Genomic DNA, 9,936 nt, shown 5'->3' on the forward strand with positions numbered 1-9,936 from the left:
ATAGCTGATATTCTAATTGACATTAAGAGAAAGAAATGGAGCTGGGCAGGTAATGTAATGCGTAGGCTAGATAAGCGGTGGACCATTAGGCTTACACAATGGGTGCCAAGAGAAGGGAAGCCCAGTCGAGGACGGCAGAAGACTAGGTGGGGTGATGAAATTAATAAATTCGCAGGCGCTATCTGAAATCGATTGGCGCAGGACAGAGGAAATTTGAGATCGCAGGGAGAGGCCTTCGTCCTGCAGTGTACATAACATAGGCTGATAATGACCCATCCAATTCGTAACAATATTTTGTGCATGCCATGGAGGTTTTTATAAAAATTCTAAAGTGGAAGCCCTCGCAGATTCTTAACAGCTGAGGTGAACCCACCGCTTGCGCACCCTTCTCCACTGAAAGCGTGCTAGAGGGAGAACAGCCGCAGTTCAACTGCTCTTTCTCTTTTAATAAAGAGTTTAGACTAATTGGAAAGTAACAGCTTCTTGAATCGGGCTAAAATATGGCCATTGACGGAGTAGTGACATCGTGATGTCGCATACAATTGCTAAGACCTTCAAGCTTCATCGAGCTTCAACAGAGACATCGGTAAGCACGTGTACGGCAAAACAGCCCTTGCGAAAGCCGTTGAAAACCAGAAGAAAATGCTTCTTTTTCTCCCCAAATGCTTACGTTAAGCGACTCCCCTTCCAAGATGGCGGCGGCCGTATTCACCTTTCACCTTAACCTTGGATCATCTCCATTTCAGAATTTTAAGTACGTAAGTATTTCTATGCCTAGCCAACGCGGAAGCCTGTCCATCCATCCATCCGTCAGGTAAGACGGATCGCCATAAAGAAATCAATGTTAGAAATGGAACTGATCACTGACCAAGGTAAAAATACCATCTGACTTTTACCTGACCAGACGGCATTCCGTCAAACTCTTAAGTAAAGAAGTGAGTTAATTAAAAAATTATTAAAGAAAAAATAAAGGTAACCAAGTGAATTCGAATGGTAACACTTTGGCGGTGGCTAGTTTCGAGTCTACGTACTCACGCCCAGAAGCCGAGTTTCTTCACCGCTTAGCTAAAGACTTTTTTCTTTACTGGAAGCTTTGTAATATTACACGAAACAACTAGTACACAATGACATCTGTCACTGTTTGTGTGTATGGCCAACTCTTAAAAAAACAGGCAGTAGTTGGGAAAACAAAATAAAGCAGTGAGATTTCAGAACAATGTGCCAGCCTTACCGGAATGACTATTTTAGAAATCTGTGAGCCCTGTCAGAGGTTCCACACTCGAGATCGACGCAGGTGCACCCTCTTGTGTTCTCTGAATTTCTACAAATCAGGCATGCATTTTCGAAAATACATTAGTGCGGGCCGAGGATCCGGGTCGCAATGAAACCTCACCATACAAGAGCACCGAAGACAATGCAGGCCAAATAGCACAGCAAAATCAATTGGAAGTCCATGTTTGTTTTCTATAGGTAAGTATACAATACCCTATGGATCAAACGGAAAATCATTCTTGGCGGTCCTCTGAAGCATATCTCACAAGTACACCGCCCTTCCCAACAATGAAGAAATACATTATCTAAAGTTTGTGAATTCTTACAGACCACGCAATGTGATCACGATGGTCTATTGGCGCAAGGGGCCAATAGACCATCCAGTTTTCGCAAGGGGACAATAGACCAGTTTTTTTAAACTATCGCTCAATGGAATTTCCTGCACTTGCTCGGCGATGACAGCTCTTTGGCGTAACGTCGCAATGCTATGCAGATGGGGCGCGTGGTGAGCTTTAGGGATCGAACGTTCCAGAAACGAGTTCCGTGTTGTCCCTTTCTTCAAGTCTCGTGTTTTGTTTCTCACGGCTGTAGTGCGTGTGTGGCGTGACGTCATCTGAAGGACGTACGCTCAGCTGCTCTGTCCCCATGTCCCATAAGCTCACCTATTCTGTCAACGTGGACAGGAAGCATTGGGAGTGTTAGATTATGCTAACATTTTATAATAGAGCAGCACCTGAATGGTCGGCTACAAGCACACTTATTGAGGTAAGTCTCAGTCGCTTTGTAGCCTACCTCCAATGGCGTGCATCTCGGGCGGCACGTTTCGGAAGATGCGGACAAAGTGTGTCGTCTTTTGTAGCTGGGGAAGTGTGAGGGGCATCCTGAAGAAGAAGTTATACTTTAATAATTTTTTAGTCCGCGCTGCATGTTTTCAACCACACTCTGTACATGTTAACTTCGTCACAGTGTACTAGCGTTGACAGGCGGTGAAGAGCAACCTCTTCAGCGCACGCGCTTTTAGCTACGGAGATTCGGTACCGCAATAAAGGGCCCTAGACACACCGACATAGTCTACAATCTTCGCTGCATGCCTAAAGGATCTAGCACTTATATGAATGGTACTGATTCATGGCGCCTACCCGGCAACAGGTGTGTTTTTTATTCATCCTTCTGTTGCGATGTGGCAGGCACGTTGACGCATGACTTTTGCGGTAAACACACAAATTCAGCGCAAGCTGTCAACTGCGCTGTACTCAAATAGAAAGAAGAACCGGTAGCTGCTATCGGCAGCTGCGGTTTACTTGCATAAGCAAAAAAATAACAAGAAACAAACATAAATGCAATAAAGATCAGATCTGATGTGCGTTAAACTTGAACTAAAGCAATATAAAGTTAACAAATCGCTACGAAGGCGAGAAACAGACACTCATGGTTTGCTGATGCAGGCCTCTGCACCATCTGCAACCATGTGAACGGTTTCCCATATATTTCTTCTCACGTTATTCTTGCTTGTGAGAAGACCTTCAGCACTGCCAAAAGACGGTATACCGACCATATTTTGTCCAATGCGTAGCCAAGTTGCCCGGTGCATTAACTAGGCTGACAGCATGTCTATGCTTCCTGAGCCTCTCGTTTAGGCACCGAGATTTATGCAGTGGTATCTCACAGACGACTCCCTATATACACGCAATGAACTTGTGTAGGCGTTCAACCCCACAGGACCTATCATCTCTGATTTCATTTTTTTTTACTTTTTTTCGCAATGACGTACCCTGTAACTTTTGCGTTGCCTGTGTTTATCGGTATTTTTCGAATGGCTCTCGCTTACCTTTCTGGTCACTTCGCCGTAGCTTCGCTGGTGCTATAACGAAACACGGCAAGTTTTAGTCAACATTGGTAACCCGTTGGCGGTGCGATTCAGAGCACGCGAGCTCACCGGCGTGCTAGCAAACGTCGCACGCAGCCGCGTTGACTGTCGCAGCTCCTATATCTCCTATATGTCTAGGAGGTGTTGCCCAAGCCTAGCGGCATGTCATGGTTTATGTGCTGGGCGCCAGAGGCGCTTCGTTGCGAAAGGTGTCTATTGTTTTATCATGCGTTGCGTTCTTCTTTCGCCTCCGACGTTATGTACGAGATTATCTGTCCGTTCTTTGCTAACCACGCAAAAACATGAAATATATTAGATGAGCCTCGTTGAGCTTCATGAGCCTCGTTGAGCGTCGATGAGCCTCATGAGGAGCTCGAAACTGGGCTGGCTCTGTCTGTCTGTTTCATTCCTTTAGACCTGCCACCATACCACCTAAAGGTGAGAGCCCATGAGGATCATGTAGCCGACGCACTCTGCTCAGTAATTTACTAAATATGGCGATCATGCTATCCCTCACTTGTATTAGTCCATTGTAACAATAACAATAAAGCAGCGGGGCATGGCCGATAGCTAGATTAGATTATAAGGATTTAGAGACGTTATATGGTGTTAAGAAATCTGTCGACAAGAAGTTTCGTTTTAATACATAAGCATTGCTTGGCAAGTACCCCAGCAAAATCTGTCCATCCCGTGAAGCCATATGTCTAGAAAATAAATGCATTCTTGGTCCAGTTAACACATGTAATCATTATAATGGTGTAATAGTAGATCATTAGCCACGTTAAAAAAATAAAAAATAAAATGCTGGTTACGTCGCCATCGCGGCGTCACGCTCCCAACAGAAAAGAAAAATAAGTAAGCGAACACATGCAATCCTTATAATAATGCAACGTAAAAGTAATAGTAGAATATTGGCAGCGTTAGACAAAGAAAAAGAAAAACTGGTGACGTCATGGTCCCCGCGTCAAGGTTATAGTCAAATCAAAAAATAAACAAACTACAAATTCTTTTTTTTTAAACTATCGCTCAATGGAATCGACTGACGTCTTAGCAAGTGCGCAGTGTGAATAAAGGTGTTTCCTGTTTTGTTCAAGCTTGTAACCCCTCTGCTGAAGCGCCTTCAGGCAAAGCTGAGAAATATACGAATAAATAAAAAGAATAAAGAATAGCACATGTATTCGTTGTAATAGTGTAATGCTAGATTACTAGTAGCGTTGTAAAAAGAAAACTGGTGACGTCACCCTTGCCGCGCCAAGGTCGTAATAAAAAGGAGAATAAGAAAAGGAAAACTTTAGAAAAAGCTGTGGAGTGGCAAACAAAAGCAGTTGTGATGGTGTTTCGGCTCAGTTGACATGATATATCTGCAAAATAAAAACATGATTGGTCAAGTGAACACATGTAATTGTTATGAGACACCGTCGTTGGGCTCCTGCCCCCTTGTGGACTTCATCACGTGAAAAATTATACGGGTGCCTAAATAAGATTAGCAAAATTTCACATTTAGCTATAGTAAACGTAATCACTGTTTGTACTTACGTTATTCAGCACATATACGGCACGGTGATTCATGAATGTGGCATCACTGTTCCCTAATCAACAGGATGTGTTCGCACTCTGCAAGGCTAATAAGGCCTGAAAGTTGCACCATCTCAATTTGTTTTTTCTAGTGCTTCAAGACAAGACCAATTATCCAAACTTCTGCACTTTCCGGGTGCAAATGAGGTCTAACGGCGAAGTGTGCTGGTGTTGACGCACACGGTATACTAGACGTCGGCGAGGGCCTAACAACGTGCTACCAACCATACCTATTACTGCTGTATTAATCTCATACTGCAGGTGCGAAAATATGGATCAACACATGACGTCATTGGCCTTTTTTATTTATTTATTTCAAATACTGCATGCCACTGTGGCCCAAGCAGAAGTGAAATTACAATACAATAGGAGAGAAAAAACGCAACCTGCGCACATGTGGCGAAATCTGAGAAACGTAGAGAAATAATCGGCAACGTTACTCGTATGGCAAATGGTACAGAAGTTATTGCAGCAAAACTTTTGCAGGACAAGTGCAATTCAAGGGCTCGAGCAAAATCAGCAGCGTTGCACACAAATTGAGGAAGATAGTTCCAGTATGATAATGTGTGTGTAATAAAATATGTGTTTGTATGCTTTTGTTTTCGCGAAAATTGGTTGTAGAGAGTGCTTGTAAGTTTGGGCATGTTATTCATCTGCTGCTTAACTTTAGATATGGGGGCGCAGTTATATTAGGTTTTCAAGACAATGTTCCTCAAGAATTTGTCACAGTTTATTTTCCTCTGTAGACCTAATGTAGGGATACTGTTTCCACTGATGCATGCTGTAGGAGAATTTGGTATGTTACATTCATTAGATATAAACCAAACCACCTCCCCTTGAAGCCTTTTTAAGCGCTGAATGTGTTTTCTAATGTTTGGATCCCATACACTCCACCTCCACCTGCGTACACCACCTTTGGCCGAATAAAGGCATTGTATGCACGAGTCTTATATCTCCCAGCCGTCTTTCCTGCAACCTTTTTAAAGGAGGTAGCAGTTTCTGCCGAAAGGCGAAGCAGCGATTGCGAGAGAAAATTACTGGACAGCTACATGAAGTAATGATAGTAGCTTTACCGAGTGTATAAACTTGTAAACATATACATGTTAACTAAATTAATAAGCATGGTGTCATGCGCACACAAGCAAACGTGAACACATTTCACTCGATGTCCGCGGAAACTCGCTGTCAAAGCACTCGATTCAGGAAGCCTGGCAGCAGTAGCAAGCGAATTGACCTTCGCGCTGCGTTTTGCATTAACGTGAACTAAGCCGTGAGAACAGCGCGCCACGGACTTTGTCTTCGTCGCATATGGCTTTCAAGATACAACGGCCCGGGTGGGCGCGCATGTCCGCCCGGTTTAGAAGGCGCCCCCTTCCCAACCCTCCCTCCGGAGCCTTCCCGCGCGGCAAAAAACGTTGCACTTCCTCCCGACTTTCTTCCCTTCCCTGCGCGAGATTGAGCTGTCATCGCCGGCTCACCCTCGCAAGCTTTCAATCGCGCACAGTATACGGCACGCCGCGACGATTTTATCGCCCTTAGACATTATAAGGAACCTCACGGCGACACCAGAAATGCGCCTAGAGTGTCCATATAATTGATTGCACAATAGAAGCTCAGCTTCTGACAAGCTGACAAAAAATTTGTTGAGATGTGTGCCACCCGAGTCATGTCACCGCAGCCAATGTTTCGACAAGTGGGCATGTCCTCGTGAGAACAGTAACTCCTTTTCGTAGCAGCGTTATTATGTACGCGTAGCTGACTCTTTCTCGCATTCAGTGGGAGAAGAGGAGGAGGAGAATAAGTCAGCACATGGTGTGCTGCAGCTAATGTCAAAGCCAAGAAATAGAGAAACCAAAACAGAAAACACGTCAGACAGGAAATAGAAGGGTTTGCGCCAAGGGTGGCTTGGAGTTGCGAGAAAAAACAGGAGCAATACTGGTTATGGGTTACTTCGAGAACTAGGAATAGAAACTGGAAGCCGGTAAAAAAATTTGCCTGGATAAGTAGGCGCTGTCAATCCAATGTGGCTTTCTAGGGAAGCAGTGACTATTCGTGTACCCGTTCCGTAATTTGACTACAAAATGAGCAATAAAAAGGGAGAAGATATGTGAGAAAGGAATCGCATCAAAGAAGCTTAGTTCTAGCAGCCCGTGTTTGACCTGAGTTTACATGGAAAGTGGAACCGAAGACAAGGTAATCACATCCCATCGGGAGGTAGGAAAAGGAAAAGACACTATCAAAATGCTACTGAAGTTAAAAAGTAAGAGCGTTAAACTGAGTTTCAAAGTAAATTAGTAAAAAACCACTAGTGTGACAGTAGAGATATACACACCTAAATAAAAGATCGCACAGTGTTAAGGCTATGAGCCGCTGTCATCTAAAAACGTATAAGACCACAGAAAAAAATTATATAAACTGTTTTATAGGAGAGTAGAAACACCGCCTCGAACCAGCGCTTTGCACCGCTCTGCTCCTCGCACTGGTATGTGCGGATCGCCGTTGCTCCCAGCGGTGCCTTGGAACGGTTCGGTATCACTGCGAATTAGTGCGATTCTAACGTGTTTCGTTGCTGATTCCTGTGATGTTGAATGACTCAAGTTAGCGTGCTACCATTATTCTCTATTCAGCTGCAAAAATAACTTCTGGAAGCGAATGTGAGGTGAATCTCTAGCCGCGGCGACTTCGCGGACTCCTGCGCTGCGGTTGGAAACAAGCGTCCGCTTTAGATTACCCGGGTAAACAGAAAGTACTTGACGTAATCAGTTTCCTCGTGTGTATCTTCAAAAGATTTTGTTACCAATCGCTGCACCGACGAACACAGAACCCCAGATAAAATCGCTATATGAACGAAAGGTGCGTAATCGGGTTCGTCAACTTTGTCGAATAGACCAAGTCGTGCACGCACATTAAAGTTGTTCTGTTCAAATGTGTTCTAAGATTATCATGTTTGGCAACCAGCGTTCTGATAGAAGGTGACTGGGGCTTATCATGAAAGTAGTACGTGCCGACTAAAAAGATGAAGGTGTGTTATTTATCGTTCTGTGATAAAAGCTATGCCAACCATAAACCGACCACCCCTAGTTTGTGTGGGCTCTCCCATTCTTCCTAATTACGACGGCAAGCAGTTTGGTCACGGCCGTGCATGCCCCGCTGTATTAATTCACAAAATAAAGTTAGTGTTGAAGTAGTCGTTCGTTCTTCAGCTCTCGCGCGAATCAGTGAGGTGCCCTTGCACAAGCACTATTCAAGACCCAAGAGTGTCCATATTCATTCAACCCTCCACGTGCGTTTGTCTTACCTTGGCATATTAGCCGCCACCCTCATCAGGTCGTTTTATCCATGTTAACAGATCTTCTGGTGGAGTTGTATACAGTTATTTATTTTTCAAAGTTTGATGTGCGGATTCAAATTAAATAATGCTTAAAAAATCCTATCTCGAAAGTTTTAGGAGCTCAAAAGGTAGCAAAACGTGTTTTGTCGGAGCTCCACAGTTACCTGTGTTGTCGTTGTTACACGCATGCACATCTGATTGCTGTCTTTTCAGTGATACCTTAATAGAGTTCAAGGCTAGACACACAATAATAACGCGTTTCACGCATTTTACGTATCGAAAATGTTGAGACTTTGCCCGTCTCCTATTTATATTGCGAATAGCTACAGCTGTGCTTCTACCTCCATACCCATCGCCGTGCCATACTGCGGCTATATCGAAGCTAAAAACTTAGTACCGACTCCCTAAGAAGCTTCCCAATCGCAAAACCTTGTTCAGACTTCTCAGGAAAGCGCAAAAACATGCCAGTTGTCGTCAAGAGCTAGTTCGCTTTGCACCCGCTATCGCGATGGCACATCTCAGCATGGCGCCGAACGATAGACGGCGCCGTGATCAAAGAATAGCGGTGCCCTCAATAAAACAGTCTTAATATAAGCAATGAAGGCCTACTGGTTATATTTGCCTTATTAGATGGTGAATGGGTACAACACTGAATGACTGGGGATGCCACCCCTGCTCATCGCTTTAGGCCTCCATCTTCCTTTAACTTCCCTCTCGGTTGGACAGACTTCACTACCGACAAACTTCCCATGTCGAAGCAGCTGAAATAATTTTTTGTAGCAAATATATTGCCTTAGGGCAATATATCTTTCTCGCAACTCTGTGGCCGAAGGGTTATGCTCATGTTTTTGTTTGATGTGGTTCAACATTTTGCTATGTAAACATATTTGATCTCGACAAATGCTGTGCGTGATGTTTATTGGGTTTCTTTTGCCTTGTCATGGTGAGGTTCCGTTTTGGGAAACATCTGTTGTCAAATTTTCTGTTTGCATCAATCAGTATAGACGACCTCCGAGCAATTACCTAAACGACGTGCCTACCGCATGGTCTTTAGATGACCCATATATTTTAGGTTTCCTTACACCATTTTTGAAATACATTGTTCGTGCAAGTCAACATTTAGGCCGAAAATCATGAGGAAGTTGATCTGGTAAAGGCCTCTTGTTTTTAAGGCTTACTGAGTTATGTAGGTCCAGGCTGGGGATTGGTGAACCTTGAGGCCAAAATTTCTTCTACAGCTAGCATCCTGATTGAAATGGTTCAGTGCCACCAACGATATTTAAGCGAAGGTCACTCTTTTAAAGTGAAGCTTTCTTTGCGGAAACTTTCCTGACTATGACTACTTGGTGGCTGCTACTGCTGCTGCTATCTTGCTGAATCTTGCTATCTTGCTACTGCTATTGCTGTCTTGCTACCAAGCAGGACAGCGATGTAGTCTTTACTACACGTACAGGTATCCAAGTTACTGGCCTTGTTTCTACTAAGTTACGCAGTTATAAAACAAATAATTCCTGAATATCCTCATTGGAACAAATATACAACAAAAGCACAACTGCTTAGATAAAGCAAATCTTCCTAACTTCTCTATGCTTGCTACTTTCCTAACCATTAGACCACCCTCGGATGTATATTTTAATCATGCAATCGTGAACTGCCTTTTTGCGATGGTCACCGCGTGCGGATGATGATGATTTCCATGTTATGACACCTACCCACAACGGGGGATAGGCCAAAACGCGGACGTTGTACTTAAACTAGAAGAAATGCAAAAATACAAGGAAACACGAATTATAGGTTGACTCAGGCGTTTCTCAGGGCTCGCGGTTCGCCCTCTTTTAGTTCTTATGTCTATAAAAAATACTGCAGAGGACACACCTATAAAAATCAAGTT

The sequence above is a fragment of the Dermacentor albipictus genome, chromosome 2, assembly GCF_038994185.2.
Source record: "Dermacentor albipictus isolate Rhodes 1998 colony chromosome 2, USDA_Dalb.pri_finalv2, whole genome shotgun sequence".
Taxonomy (NCBI): Eukaryota; Metazoa; Arthropoda; class Arachnida; order Ixodida; family Ixodidae; genus Dermacentor; species Dermacentor albipictus.